This window comes from Sturnira hondurensis, unplaced genomic scaffold (genome assembly GCF_014824575.4).
Source record: "Sturnira hondurensis isolate 20B ecotype Veracruz unplaced genomic scaffold, ASM1482457v3 Scaffold0001509, whole genome shotgun sequence".
Lineage (NCBI taxonomy): Eukaryota > Metazoa > Chordata > Mammalia > Chiroptera > Phyllostomidae > Sturnira > Sturnira hondurensis.
Genome location: NW_028074140.1, coordinates 153,351 through 167,702, shown reverse-complemented (window position 1 = coordinate 167,702; position 14,352 = coordinate 153,351). Strand labels below are relative to the sequence as shown.

General features: G+C 42.2%; 1 long non-coding RNA gene across 1 annotated transcript; it reads right to left on the bottom strand.

Annotated features, from left to right (window-relative positions):
* Positions 1 to 270: 270 nt before the first annotated feature.
* Positions 271 to 14,326, bottom strand: LOC118974714 (uncharacterized). Its single transcript, XR_005063948.1, has 3 exons — positions 13,979 to 14,326; positions 9,706 to 9,934; positions 271 to 379 (listed from the first exon to the last, which is right to left on the bottom strand). It is a non-coding gene; the product is annotated as an uncharacterized LOC118974714 (long non-coding RNA).
* Between the last annotated feature and the right edge of the window lie 26 nt (positions 14,327 to 14,352).

The window sequence follows — 14,352 nt, the reverse complement described above, 5'->3', positions numbered from 1 at the left end:
TCGCCATGCAACATAAACTTTTGCATCAGGTAGACTGTGGTCTGAATCCTATCTCTGTCTTTTGGTAAATGTGACAATTATTCAGTTATTTACTTTTCTGAGCATTTTCCCCATCTGTAAAGGTAGAAAAATAACACTATCCTGCAGTACCACAGTGCTAACAAACAAACAAGCACTCAATGTAGAGCCAGACACACAGAGGCACAGAAGGCGCTCGATAAATGTAACTTTAGGATGGAGTGAAATGTAACTATTCATTCCGCCTATCTCTTTCCCAGGGTTGCCTTCTTCAACTTCTGGTTTTGTTCCCAGATGGAAATAATGGTACTAGTTATTCCTCTGTATCTCCCATCCTCCTCTGCTGATTACCGAGTGAATCCTGAGGCGTGAGGAATCAATGCTGAGATTGTTAGCCTGGGGACAGAACTATGTGTCCCAGAAGGAAACATGTTAGAGAAACGTGCTCTAGTTGATTCTCTCTTCAATCTCCCTCTCAGACCAGAGGATCGTGACAAACCAGGGGGTATAGAAACTCCCGGGCTATGGCCTAGGCAAGCCGGAAATCTCACCTAGTGAGAACAATTGTTTTGGTGCTCATTGGCAATGGTGATCTTATAATTCAGACTCTCATTTTCCAAAAGTAACAACAAAGCGAACAGGAACTGGGAGCCAGAGTCAGGTAGGGAAAAGGCTGTCAACGTTGTCATCAGATTTGATCATTCCCACTTTCTTTCCCTCATTGTTATAGTCTACTGGCCCCTACATTATTTTCTTTTATTTCTCCTTGATTTTAGTTCCTGGATCACCATTGCTCTTTAGAACTATCTCTGCCTTAATTCTTGGCAATTTCTATATAGATATAAATGGTTCTTCTAACCAGGGACTTCTGAGACCCTGGTGTCTCCATTCTCTTAATCATCTTCTCCAGTGATCTTGTCCTCCATTCTACCACAGTTGCATGGTCCTGTAGTCATGCTTCAGAGCTTGTTATGACCTGAAACTCAGCTTCATGCATCCCACCCTGTGACCACTGTCTTTCCAGCTTCCTTTCTCTAGTGTATAGACTCCAACGACCTTTCAATATTGTTAGTACCTCCAACCCATTGATGTTGTTATGTTTGCTGTCCTTCACTCATTGATGTCCTCTCCCTCCTCCTTCTCCAACATAAAGTTCATGGTCAATCATTATGATCATTCAATTCTCCTGTCCCTCTTTGCTTTGGCATACTCACTTGACAAAAATCACAGTCATGATTAAGTTCAACCTCTATCTTCCCAGTACTTGCACTGTAGTCATTGGAAGTGACTGAAGAAAGATACATGTGCTTGCAGCTCATCTTCTAAACTCATGGCCATAAAACTCAAGTGAAATTATGGGTACTTCCAGTTCTGGGAAGTAGAGTATTTTCCCTTATTCCTTCCACTAAATACAACTAATCCCTCTGGACACTATGTGTAAAACAGATATAAGAAGACTGAAGGGTGGCCCTGGCTGGTGTAGCTCAGTGGATTGAGCATGGGCCTGCGAACCACACGATCACAGTTTGATTCCCAGTCAGGGCACATGCCTGGGTTGCAGACCAGTTCCCAGCAGGGGACTCACAAGAGGCAACCATACATTGATACTTCTCTCCTTCTCTCCTTCCCTTCCCCTCTAAAGATAAATAAATAAAATCTGTAAAAAAAAAAAAAAAAGAAGAAGACCGAAGGGTGGAACGAAAACTGTCTTTAGGCCTTGGAATCAAAGGGGTGACACAGCAGTGAGTTCCCTGGGTTTTTTCCCACCTCATATGTACCAGACTGGGTGCTGGAGAACCAGGCAATCTAGAAAAATCAAAGCCACAAGAAAATCTTTCAGAAAAGGGCAACCTAGCAAGACAGAAAACTTTTTTATTTAAAAATTTTTTATTGATTTATTTGAGAGAGATTAACTTGTTTTTCCACTTATTTGTGCATTCATTGGTTGCTTATTGTATGTGCTCTGACCAGGGATTGAACCCACAACCTTGGCATATTGGGATGATGCTCTAACCAACTGAGCTGCCTACTCAGGGAAAGACAGAAAACTTTTAGACAACAACTACTCTACTCTAGCTCAACACCACAGAAAAAACTATGGCCCCGTTTTTATCCCCATCAGCAAAGGCTAAGTGGGCTCACTAGGCTGTTATCAGTGGAAACTATGCAGGTAACCTGCACTTCCACCCTCACCCAGTGGTAACAAGGCTCCCTGTCTTCTTCTCTACATACATGAGGACCTTTATAAAAAGAATCAGTGGAAAGGAGAATATTTAAACTAGAAGATAATGTGTTGGAATCAGATCCCAGAGACAGAAGGAAATGATATGGAGAACGTAGGCTGTGAAGTTCATCTTTGATGACAGTAGCAACACTAGTTCCTTAGATACAGAAGGAAAGGATATGACAAGAAGTCAAAGCATTGAAGTGAAGGAGATATACATTAAGGACAGTCTCCCTTGACATCCTCCTGCTCTTTGAAAAAGGAAGAGTGAGAGAGGCAGCAATGGACACAGATGCTTCTTTCCATCGAGTCTTTTTTTTCAAGATGTTATTTATTTATCTTTAGAGGGGAAGGGAAGGAGAGAGGGAGAGAAATATCAATGTATGGTTGCCTCTCGTGCATCCCCTGCTGGGAACTGGCGTGCAACCCAGGCAAATGCCCTGACTGGGAATCAAACTGTGGTTGTTTGGTTTGCAGGTCTGCACTCAATCCACTGAGCTACACCAGCCAGGGAGAGTCCTTCTTTTTATAAACATAAAACATACTCAGATTTTCCTTATACTTAAAAACAAACAAAAAATTACTTTCCTGTAGACATTTCTCCCACAAAATCACATCTCATTTCTCTTTTTGTTTCCAGGTAAACTTCTAAATCTTTGCAGTAGTTTTCTCATCCCTGGTCCCTATTTAAAGTGCTCTTGCTAGTTACCAGCGACCTAAAGAGCTTGCACCCCTGACTCCTAGCAGTCAAAGCCTTTCCCCATCAGTTCCCCACCTACTCCCTTTGAGAACTCTACGTCATTCCCACAGCATGTTCCTCCTTCACCCACGTTGTTCTCTTTGGATAGAAATGCCCTTCCACCCACACCCCTTCTTGGCCCAGTTTTTAGATAGGACTTCTATGAAATATTTTTCATCATTAGAGTCCTCTCTTATGAGGGCCCATAGAAACTTTTTTCTCACCTGTACTTTAGCATTTCATTTGAAATTTCTATTTACATTTTAGTTGGTTGTCAACTCCAAGTTTGTTTTCCTCAGAAAGCTTCCCTCCGGTAGGGGGCAAAGACCATGGTTTGGTCCCCTTTGATTGCCCCTGCAGCATCTAACAGAGTTTGTTGTTACCAGCTTTCAGGCATCTCAAATTGATGCTGGGAGTATTTGGGACTTCGGAGGTTCTCTGCTCTTCACCAGCTATCCCATGCCATCTCTACCTGTCCACCCCACTCCATGTCTAGGTAATTAGAAGGCAAGAGCCAGGAAGGAACAGGAAGAATGGCAATAGGTGGCAGGTAAGAGAGGCCTGTGGAAGGTCAGAGGTGCTATGACCTCCTAGTATGTGGAAACTACGCCTTTTCAAGTTAATTAGTGCTGTAGTTGACTTACAAAGAGCTGTTGTCTCTACTCCCTATCCTCTATTAGACAAAAGCCAGGCACCCCAAGGGTTATGCTTGGATGTGTGCCTTGAGAACAAAATGTAGATTGAGCCAATTGATAGATGCAGCTGAAAAAAGCTATTGGCTCATTATCCTAACAAAATGGATAAGTCGGAACCCATTTCCCTCTACTCTTTGGAATATATTTTTAAGCATAGATTTTTTCTTAATTATATTGCATTGAGTTTAATATTAAAATGGTACAACTGTAACATAGAGGAAAAAACATGGGAAGTATTAAAGACCAGAATTTCTAATCCTGGCTGGTGAGTCAATTTTCTCACCTGTAAGATGACGAAATTCAACATGATCATTTTAACATTCTATAAAGTTTTCTAGCTCCCTGAGCCCATGGTGAATGGAGTGGGGACAGTCAAGGAAGGGCACATGGGGCTAGAAAACTGTCTCCTAACTCTGGGATCTGGTGCTTGGGCTGTGCCCATTTCTGCATCACCCCTTTGGCACCAACCATATGGTAAGAACTGTAAGCATTTGCACATGTTCCTAGACCCACTCCCAGGATGGAGTGTCTGGTGTTAACAATTATTATTATACCTAATAAAATGTAGGACTGTTTGCGGAACATCCTTATGTAAAAAAGGATAGCCTGGAGACTTCCAGCTAAGATGGAGGCGTAGGTAGACACACTGTGCCTCCTCGCATGACCAAAATTAGGACAATGACAATTTAGAAACAAAATAACAACCAGAAATGACAGAAAATTGAACTGTATGGAAGTTGGACAACCAAGGAGTTAAAATAAACACATTCATCCAGACTGGTAGGCAGGGTGGAGTTGGGCAGCTGAGTGGAGAGGAATCACAGCACAAAAAGTGGTGGAACTGGGTGCACAAGGCACCCTGGGCTTGTAAGATGGCAGTGGGTGGACCCTGGGTGAGGGGTGGCAATGGGCAGACCCAGAGAGGTGGCAATTGTGAAGTGAGGCCCTGTGCACAAGGTGGATGGCTGACCAGGTGGTCCCACATTTGAGTGCAGATAAACCAGGTGAAATTGGGGAGCAAGACAGACCACACAACCTAGGGTCCCAGAGTGGGGAAATAAAGCCTCAAAACACCAATTGAAAACACCTGTAGGGGTTGAGGTGCCAGGAGAGACTTCCAGCCTCACAGGAAAGTTTGCTGGAGAGACCCACAGGGTCCTAGAATGTACACAAGCTCACCTGCATGGGAGTCAGCACCAGAAGAGCACAATTTGCTTGTGGGAAGTGGCGGAAGGGACTGAAATATGAGTAGAGAAAGTGCCATTGTTCCCTCTCTGACCCTGGGCCCACATATAGCATCACAACCCAGCAACTGGGTTGCCCTGCTCTGGTGAATACCTAAGGCTCTGCCCCTCATATGTAACAGGCACGACCAGACCAAAAAATTATGGCTCAAACAGAAGAACAAATCAAAGCCCCAGAGCCAATAATTTTAAGTGATCAAGTAATAGCCAACATAACAGATGCACAGTTCAAAACACTGGTGAGAAGGATGCTCACATAACTGGTTGAATTTGGTTGCAAATTAGATGAAAAAATGAAGGCTACACTAAAGAAAATGAAGGAAAATGCACAGGGAACCAATAGCAATGGAAAGAAAACTGGATTCAAATCAATGGAGTGGACCAGAAGGAAGAAAGAAATATCCAATCAGAACAGAATAAAGAAACAAGAACTCAAAAAATGAGGAGAGGCTTAGGAACATCCAGGACATCTTTAAACATTCCAACATCCGAATTTTAGGGGTGCCAGAAGGAGAAGAGGAAGAACAACAACTGGAAAACTTATCTGAACAAATAATAAAGGAGAACTTCCCCAGTCTGGCAAAGGAAATAGACTTCCTGAAAGTCTAGGAAGCTCAGAGAGTCCCAAAGAAGTTGGATCCAAGAAGGAACACACCAAGGCACATCATAATTACATTAGCCAAGATTAAAATGAAGGAGATAATCCTAGAGGCAGCAAGAGATAAGAAGACAGTTATCTACAAAGGAGTGCCCATCAGACTGTCAGCTGATTTCTCAAAAGAGGGCTTACAGGCAAGAAGGGGCTGGAAAGAAGTATTCCAAGTCATGAAATCCAAAGACCTGCAGCCAAGATTGCTCTGTCCAGCAAAGCTTTCATTTAGAATGGAAGGACAGATAAAGTGCTTCTCAGATAAAGTCAAGTTCAAGGAGTTCATCATCACAGCCCTTATTATATGAAATGTTAAAGGGACTTAGCTAAGAAAAAGAAGATAAAAAACATGTATAGTAGCCCTGGCTGGTATAGCTCAGTGGATTGAGCAGGCTGCAAACCAAGGAGTCACTGGTTCAATTCCCAGTCAGGGCACATGCCTGGGTTGCGGGCCAGGTCCCCAGTGGGGGCCACATGAGAGGCAACCACAAATTGATGTTTCTCTTCCTCTCTTTCTCCCTCCCTTCTTTCTCTCTAAAAATAAATAAATAAATTTTTTTAAAAAACATGTATAGTAAAATGACAGTAAACTCACAATTATTAACAACCACGCCTAAAACAAAAACAAACTAAGCAAACAACTAGAACAGGAACAGAACCACAGAAATGGAGATCACATGGAGGGTTAGCAAGAGGGGAGTCGGAGGAGGAGAAGGGGGAGTAGGTACAGAGAATAAGTAGCATAAACAGTAGGTAGAAGGGGAGGGCAAGAATACTGTGGGAAATGTAGAAACTAAAGAACTTAAGACACATGGACATGAACTAAAGTGGGGGAATGTGGGTGGGAGAGGGTGTGCAGGGTGGAGGGGAACAAAGGGGGGAAATGGGACAACTGTAATAGCATAATCAATAAAATATATTTTAAAATAACAATAAAATTAAAAAGGATAACCTCCTAACAAACGCAGGCCAGTTCGCTTGGGGAGTGACAGGTTCATGACTGGACCTGGTCTCAACTCCTGGCTGTGGGACCTTCTGCCATCCTTTACCTTCCATTTCTCATGTCAAAAATCCTCAATTTTAGCATTTCTAGGCAGGACCATGTGTCTCACTGTTACTTTTGCATAAGCCCAGTGCTGCCGACTTAATGTTGGCCCAGTTGAGGTGTAGGCAAGACAGCTTTGGCTGTACTTCAGGCTCCTTCTCTTCTGAAACAACTGGGCAGCACTCTCTTGCTCTTGGGCCCTGGAGAGCAATTAGGAGGGATGGGGCACACTGGATTCACCACCCCCGTTTGCTTAGTTCAGACTTGTCTCAGAACTGAGGGGTCATGACATCACGTCTGTAGACTTCTCCAGTGAGGTCCCTGGCCCCTGGGTGGGGGCCTGGCTGTCTTCTGGGCTCTGGCTCATCCTCAAGGACACAAAATTAAGACTTGGTCTGTCTTGTCTCTGTCTTGTTCAATTCAGATTCTATTCCTCAGGGCCCAAACTGTTCCCAGACTTTACTACAACCCCCTAAAACTTCCCCTCTAGTGAAGTGTGCAAACTCCTCTTAGTTTCAATTGCTATTCTCAGTATAGCTCACCAAAATTTTGCACGAGTTCCTGTTGATTATTTTGCAGTTCTCAGATCTTTCACATGCTTGTTGCTTCTCTGCTCCCTTTTACACAATGACTTGAGACTTACATTAGTTTCGTAACTGTAGGTGGTAAATTGTCACCTGGTTTTGCTGTAGACACTGTCCGCAGGTTTCAGTTTTGCTATCCTTGCTGCTGTGTTTTTGAGAAGGGATCTGGGGAGATTCATAAACTATGCCACAATCATCACTATCTTTTGTGTCTCTTTCTGAGAGCAAGGGAAACCTCAGAAATGTGCAGATAGACGGCCCAGCACACCTCACTAGCTAGGATGACAACATGTGCCCCTGCTCACAGAAACCCAGTTATAAGGACGATGGTGTTAAACTGTAATTGGCATCGAGATCCACTATCTGGAATTAGCACAAAAAGCAGAGAGCACACAGGCACATGCGTGGTGAATAACAGAACCTGCATGGGGCTCTGACTCAAAGGGAGGACCAAGGTAGGGACAGTGGGCAGGTGAACCAGACCTGAGTACAAAATTGTCAAGAGCGCTAATTTTCGAAACTGACAATGTATATATATAGGGTTTGGCACAGATATCACCTCTTTTACTTACAAAATCATAAGCATGTAATTCAGTAACATAACAATATCACACTCAAGCATACCATCTGACATTTTAGGTGAAATGGTCAAATTAAAACTGTAAATTATTACACCCATATTATTACCCTACCAACCACACTCAAGCAGGCATTAGTTCTGCTGGATCCTGTATTTTACAGTATTATCCTATATACTGATACAAGTTTCATGAAACAATACTTACTGTTACTTACTATTCATGAAAAGAAGCCTAGTAAATTCCAAACATAACTTTTATTAATATTTCAATACAATATACAAAAAATGCCAAAAAATATACAAAGCCAAAGTTTTGCAAAGACTGTTTTTAACGTGATGGGTGTGTTCCCTGTCCGTGAGTTCATCCCAGTCAGGGTCACAGGAAGATGCAGCTACATGTGTGTTGGGGGCATTGCTGAGCCTATTTCTTTGTTTTTCATCGTGTCAAGATTGAAAATTCTAGTTCACACAAATAGGTAGTTGTAAATGGCAATAATAGCAACACACCCTTTCTACTTAGCAATGGAAATTCACCTTTAAGCTTCATCCAAAATGCTGATAAACTTAATGTCTTATCATAATTCCCTCAGTGTGAATAATGAACTGAGCTGCAACAATTCATTCTCTTCTTCAGGCACCAAGTTTAACTCAGTGATTGATTCTGGGGTTTGAAAAGTAAATGGATCTTTCATCCAAATATCTTCCTTTAACAATTTAAATTTCTTTTCTGGAAAGTAGTAATTAAAGATTCGAGACAAAGAAATGAGGTGCAACAGTATCTCTAATTTTGTTTCTTTGAAGCAGTCTTCACTAAGAATGTTCTTTTCAGGGTGTTGTAACAGTGTCGGGAACAGGTAGAAGCTGGGGTGGTTGCTTTTAAGTCTTGCTTGCCACAACAATAATGTCTTTTGGAATCATAAGATATGTTCAAGACATTGGAATACATCATTGTTTTTCCCCTGTAGTTTCAAATTTAATTCAGTAAGAATGTCAGAAATATCACTTAAATATGCCAATTTTGTTACCCAAATGTCATCTTCAAAAATAGTTGTCAAACGAGATTGCTTTTCATTGAGGAAAAGTGTAAATCTCATTTCTGAGTTCACATACTTGGCTCAATACTTTTCTTCGAGACAACCAACAAACCTTTGTATGAAACAGTGAGTGGGTATGATTAACTCCAATCTCTGAACAAAATATTTCAAGAAGTCAGCTGTTCAGTGAGCTTCCTTTAGTGAAATTAACAACTGTCACTGCATTTCTCAATACATCCATTAGACTGGATACCAACGCTTCTCTGGATACCAACGCTTCTGGATGAATAAAACAGTGATTCCAAAGAGCATCGTTCTGAGCTGCTTCTAATAATTTTCAACAACTCTGTTTCCCAGTCAAACGTGCTGTTCCATCATTGGAAATTCTCTTACAATTTGTCCAATTTAATTTGTACTGATGAACAATACACTTTTCTAATTCAATAAATAAATCTAACCTGGCTGTATGTGAATTTAAACTTAAACAACACAACAGACCCTCTATAAAATCATCTTGCCACACATATCGGACACAAACCAAGAGTGTTTGTTGGACAACTTGCAGTATTAGTGCTTTCGTCAAGTCCAGTAGCAAAATCTGTACCACGCTGTAGCCGTGTAATAAGCATTGCTTCTCAATGTTTCTTCAATAGTACAGATTCAATGAGATATTGTATTATCACTAAGAGGAACAGTTATTAATGTATGAGCTGACTTATCATTAAAAATTGTACATACTCTGTCCAGACATGCCAGAAAAATAATTTTCTCAGCAGCTGTATGAGCCATTTTCTCGTTTGCTCCTTGATATGCAACAAAGTATAATGATAATAAAGCTCTCTCATTCATAGTTGTGGAATGACTAAGAAATTGTGGTGATAATGCTGTCTTACTTCATTCTTTTTGAAATGGTCTTCCCCATCCTTTTCATCTTCCTCCTCCGCTTTCATGATCGCCGTGTTTTTTATCTCCTGGGCAACTTGGGGAGACGGATGGGCAGCACCCCTTCATTCAATGGTCATTATTCAGGTTCAAGGAACTGGCTCACTTGATCCAAACAGGGTACATTTGCAGGACTGTCCTTTCTGTCCTAGATGTTTTATGAGATTGGTTTTTATAATCCTGCAAGGAAGAAAAATTTAATAAGAAGTATTTGAAAAGTCGCATTGGATTTCTGTCCTGCTAACAACTCATACAAGTGCTCGTGAAGACAATTTACTAAACCCAATGGTGTGACATGGTAATGTTAGCTGTGTGCCAGGTGTATTTGGTGCCTTACACACTCAGCTCACTTAATATCCGTGGAAACCTAATAAAGTACACATGATTATTACTCTTGTTTTATAGTTGAAAAAAAGAAGCTGAGAAAGACTCGATAACATCCAGCTAGTGCAGGACTCACACCCAGTCTGAAGTCCAAGGCCCTAACAGTGCTGTCACACTGCCCTCCAGTCTAAAAGAAGTGGTCTGGTCACTCTAAGGTGATCACCAAAGCAGCGTGGACAAGATGAGCCACTGGGACGCAGGGCAAAAAATTAGAACTTGTATTTATATTTTAGAAGTACTGAAACCCATGTCACCTGTCCTGATGAGCCCTAACTTTTGTGTCCCCATCTTACAGCGTTAACATTCTCTGTCATCACCTGTGACCCATCTTATGTTCATCTGCCAACAACTGTATGTTCTGTGCTTATTTCCTTTCATTTTTTAGCGACATATCTTTTGAACATTCCATTTTGTCTTAGGTATTTTAAGGAGAGAGAGGAAAAGAAATCTTGGTTTTTGACATCTGGGTCTAAGTTTTAAAGGTGGGAAGGGGAGGATGGCACTTTCCCAGGGGCCTTCCCCCACAGTAGCAGTATGAATCAAAATGAGAGGACTCCAAGGGCATGGAACTCAAAGGCATGGGGCTGAGGTCAGGAGCTGCCGCTCTTCTCTGACCTGGAAAGGCTCTCTTAGATGTTCTTCAGCTCATATTCTGGGTGAGTACCAGTAGAAAGGCTGGGTTTTATTTTACATTCCTTGAGCAGTCCTAGCACCTTGTCATCTCTAGACTCTAGACTCACTGTCTCCATTTCTAGTTTGGTATGTAACATTTTTTGACAGCTTTTACCCTGAAACTTAATTTTTAATGCTTTCATGCCATATCTCAATTAGATTACTCCACAAGAATAAAAACTATCTTTTGCTTTCATTGTTGCCCATAAGTCACTTAACCATTGTTCCTTGCAACCCATAGAGGCTGGGGTGCAGGTTGGGGACGTGGAGCCGCTTCTGTCCCCGCCCCGAGCTCCCAGCCGGACTGCGTCTCACCTCGAACCCCGGAGAAGTCTGGGGGCTGCTGGGATATAAAAGGGAGGCGGCTCTGGGGAATCGAAGGGCGACCTGCGGGCTCAAACCCAGAGAGAACGTGTGCGCGTGTGTCCGTCGCAGCAGCCGAAGCGGGTCAGCCTCGTCCGTCCGGGTCTGGGCTCCGTTTCAGGGTCCTCTCAGCAACCGGAGGGTTTGCATCCCTCCTCATCCATCACTGGGGTTCGGTTTAGGGGTGGGAATCGCTTTCTTTGGCGCAGCTTTAACTCTGCGGAAAAACAGGGATTAAGCTTCCCTGGATCTGGTCCAGTACGTTTCCTCTATACTTTTCTTATTGAGCCCTCAATACACTGTAGTGGTAAACACGCTGTAGTGCAGCCGCTTTGGAAAATATTCTGGCATTTCCTCACCTTGTTCGAGTTAACCGGTGTTAACTGTAATAATTCCATCCTTAGATATATACCCAAATGAAAAATTATATATGATTGTTTATAGATGTATGGTTCATAATACTCAAAAATTAGAAACAACTCAAATATCCATCAAGTGATAGAGAAGCAAAATGCAGTGTTTCGGTAGGATAAAATACTACTGGGCCAGGCAAAGGAATGAAGTACAGACCCCATGTAGCACCATGAATGAACCTTGAAAATATGCTGGGTGAGAGAAACCAGTCACAAAAGATTGTGTACTGTGTGATGGCATTTTGTATAGATGTCCTATTCTGGACATAGGCAAACCCATGGACAAGTAGTATATTAGTGGTTGCCAGGGCTGGGGGAGGAATAGGAAGAGACTGCCCTTAGGTGAGGCTGTTTTTGAGGGTGACGAAAATGTTCTGCAATTAATTGTGAAGATGCTCACACTGTTTGTAAGCATACTAAATACCTTTGACTTGTATAGTTTGCAGAATGGTGTGGTATTTGAATTACATCTCAAAAACATTTAAATAAAAATAATCACTAAAAAAATAAAAAAAAACAATGAGTGGTTTCACAAAACCGAAGTGGTTGCTGCTCTGGGGACCCTGGTTACGCATTGCCATTTGAATGGGCATTATTTTCAAATACTTGCTTTACGGGCCACAGGCATTCTTTCTAATACCAGAAGTTATAAGTTTCTGAGCTTGTCTAAGGCTTCCAGGAGTTTCCAGAATAACAATAATGGAATTACTATAGTAAGTCAAATTTGAGACATTTTGCTGTCAGAGTTATCACAATAATTATGACTTTTTACCACTACTTCATAAGTAGATCAAGAAACTTCATCTTTAATAAAACTGTAACTGGGACCTTGAATGACTGTGACACCACTGTAAGTTCCAAGACAACTTGGAGCATGACAGCTGAAGCCCACAAAAGGAACAGCCATCTGCGACAGAGGCTGCCAGTGACTAAGCAATATTGCGAATAACCTTCCAAGCCCCGAAAAACGGTCCATTCCTTATGAAGTTTGGCCTTGCTGTGGTTGCCATTGTTTCCTCTTTTTACTTCCCGATGACTCTTCAATAATCCACTTGAGTATGTCTTTGATCCTTAGCACTGGATAACCTGTGGTCTTCCTTGAAGACATCATATTCCCAGAACTTTTTCCTCATATTTCCATCCAGTGTTCCAAGTCATCTCTAAGTGCCATTGCATTATTATGCATTGTGCTTTTCTTCTTTGTACAAACATGCCCTCTTCTGTCTACCTCCACACCTATTTTTACATTAAAATGGTTGAAGGTAGGTTATTGAATGCAACTGGCTGGGTATGTTTTTCCATTTATATAGTGTGTGTGGCAGGGACTGTGGGGGCATTTATAATAACTGGTTTTTGCCTACTTATCTACTGGCACAAGGGACCCAAAGTGGCCTGGTGCTATTCTCAGTTTCCAGTTAAGTAGAACACAAGGTATCTCCTAAATGTTCATTAGAAAATCTGGACCATAACCCAGCAGACTCTAGGTCTGGAAGTAGAAAGCATAAATTCCACAAATGGATTACTGGATGACAGTAATAGGGGCCACCACTATTCTGACCCGTTGGTTCCTGTAGTCTTTATGTTGGTGATACAATACCATGTTTATGTTATTGGTTCAGTGTATATCAATGCATATACTGTATCCCCAGGCATTTAGCAATTTAGCTGGGTCTTCAATACATGCCTTTCCATAGTTCTGCCAAGCTAGCTGCTTCTGAATGATGAGTAAGCACCATGAATTCTGTGTTTAGAAGCTCATTGTCATACCTTCTTGACTATAAAATGGGTTGCTTAGTTTAAGGTATGTCCAATGGATGAGGCATCCTGTAAGTTCTCAGATGATGGTGCTAGTGGAGGCAAAGCAGCTGGGAAGACAAACCCATATTTAGAGCATCATTTCTGGTGTGAAAGTTTTACCTTTTTTTGTATTTATCCATGCCTACTGCAGTGGTGGGCATTAAGGGAAAAATTAATGAAGTGCAGCTGCTCATACATTTTCTTTAAAGCTATATAGTTTAAACTAAACATCACAAATAGCATTAAAGGATAACATTTGATTTGTGGGCTTAAACAAAGAAGTAATAGCGAAATCCCTTTCAAATCACTGTTTTTATTCCTTAAGAGACTTGCTAGTCCCTAGCAGATCTAGTTTCACAAGACCACATTCTTTAAAGATCCATGACATCATAATGCTCTAGGGAGTTCTGTTCCGGCACTCCGGCCTGTTCAAGTTTTCCGTGCTTTACTTATCCAGGTTTCTGCATAGTCCAGTCTGTCCAGGAACGTGGCTCTCTTCTATTCTCAGTTTCTCTCTTCCACTGCAATTTGCCCAATGCCCCTGCCTTCCCCCAAGAACCTTATTAGATTCTGATCTCCGACTTTCTGTGTGTACCTTCTATAACCAAAGAGCCTTCAATCCTCTGTTTAATCAGTGTATTCTGTACCCTTGGGCTAGCTTCCGAACGGCTGACTCAGGAAATCTGACCTTTAGGTCTGCGGTTCTTTCTCATCTCCCGATATACACGTGTGTCGCCCACCACTCCGCAGGGAGTCTCGAGGACTGGCTGAAGCAAGGAAGGGCCAGCGGGGCCGCCTTCCCAAGTCCGGAGCTGTCAGTCATTACAGGCACTCTGGTCGCAAAGGCGGCCCAGCAGGGTTGGCAGGTTAGGAGGAGAAAAACCCTGCGAGCTAACCTAGCCGGTTCCCACACCTCATCCGGGGCCTTCATCCAGGGTCTGCATCCGGGGGCCTGCCCTCCGGACTCCG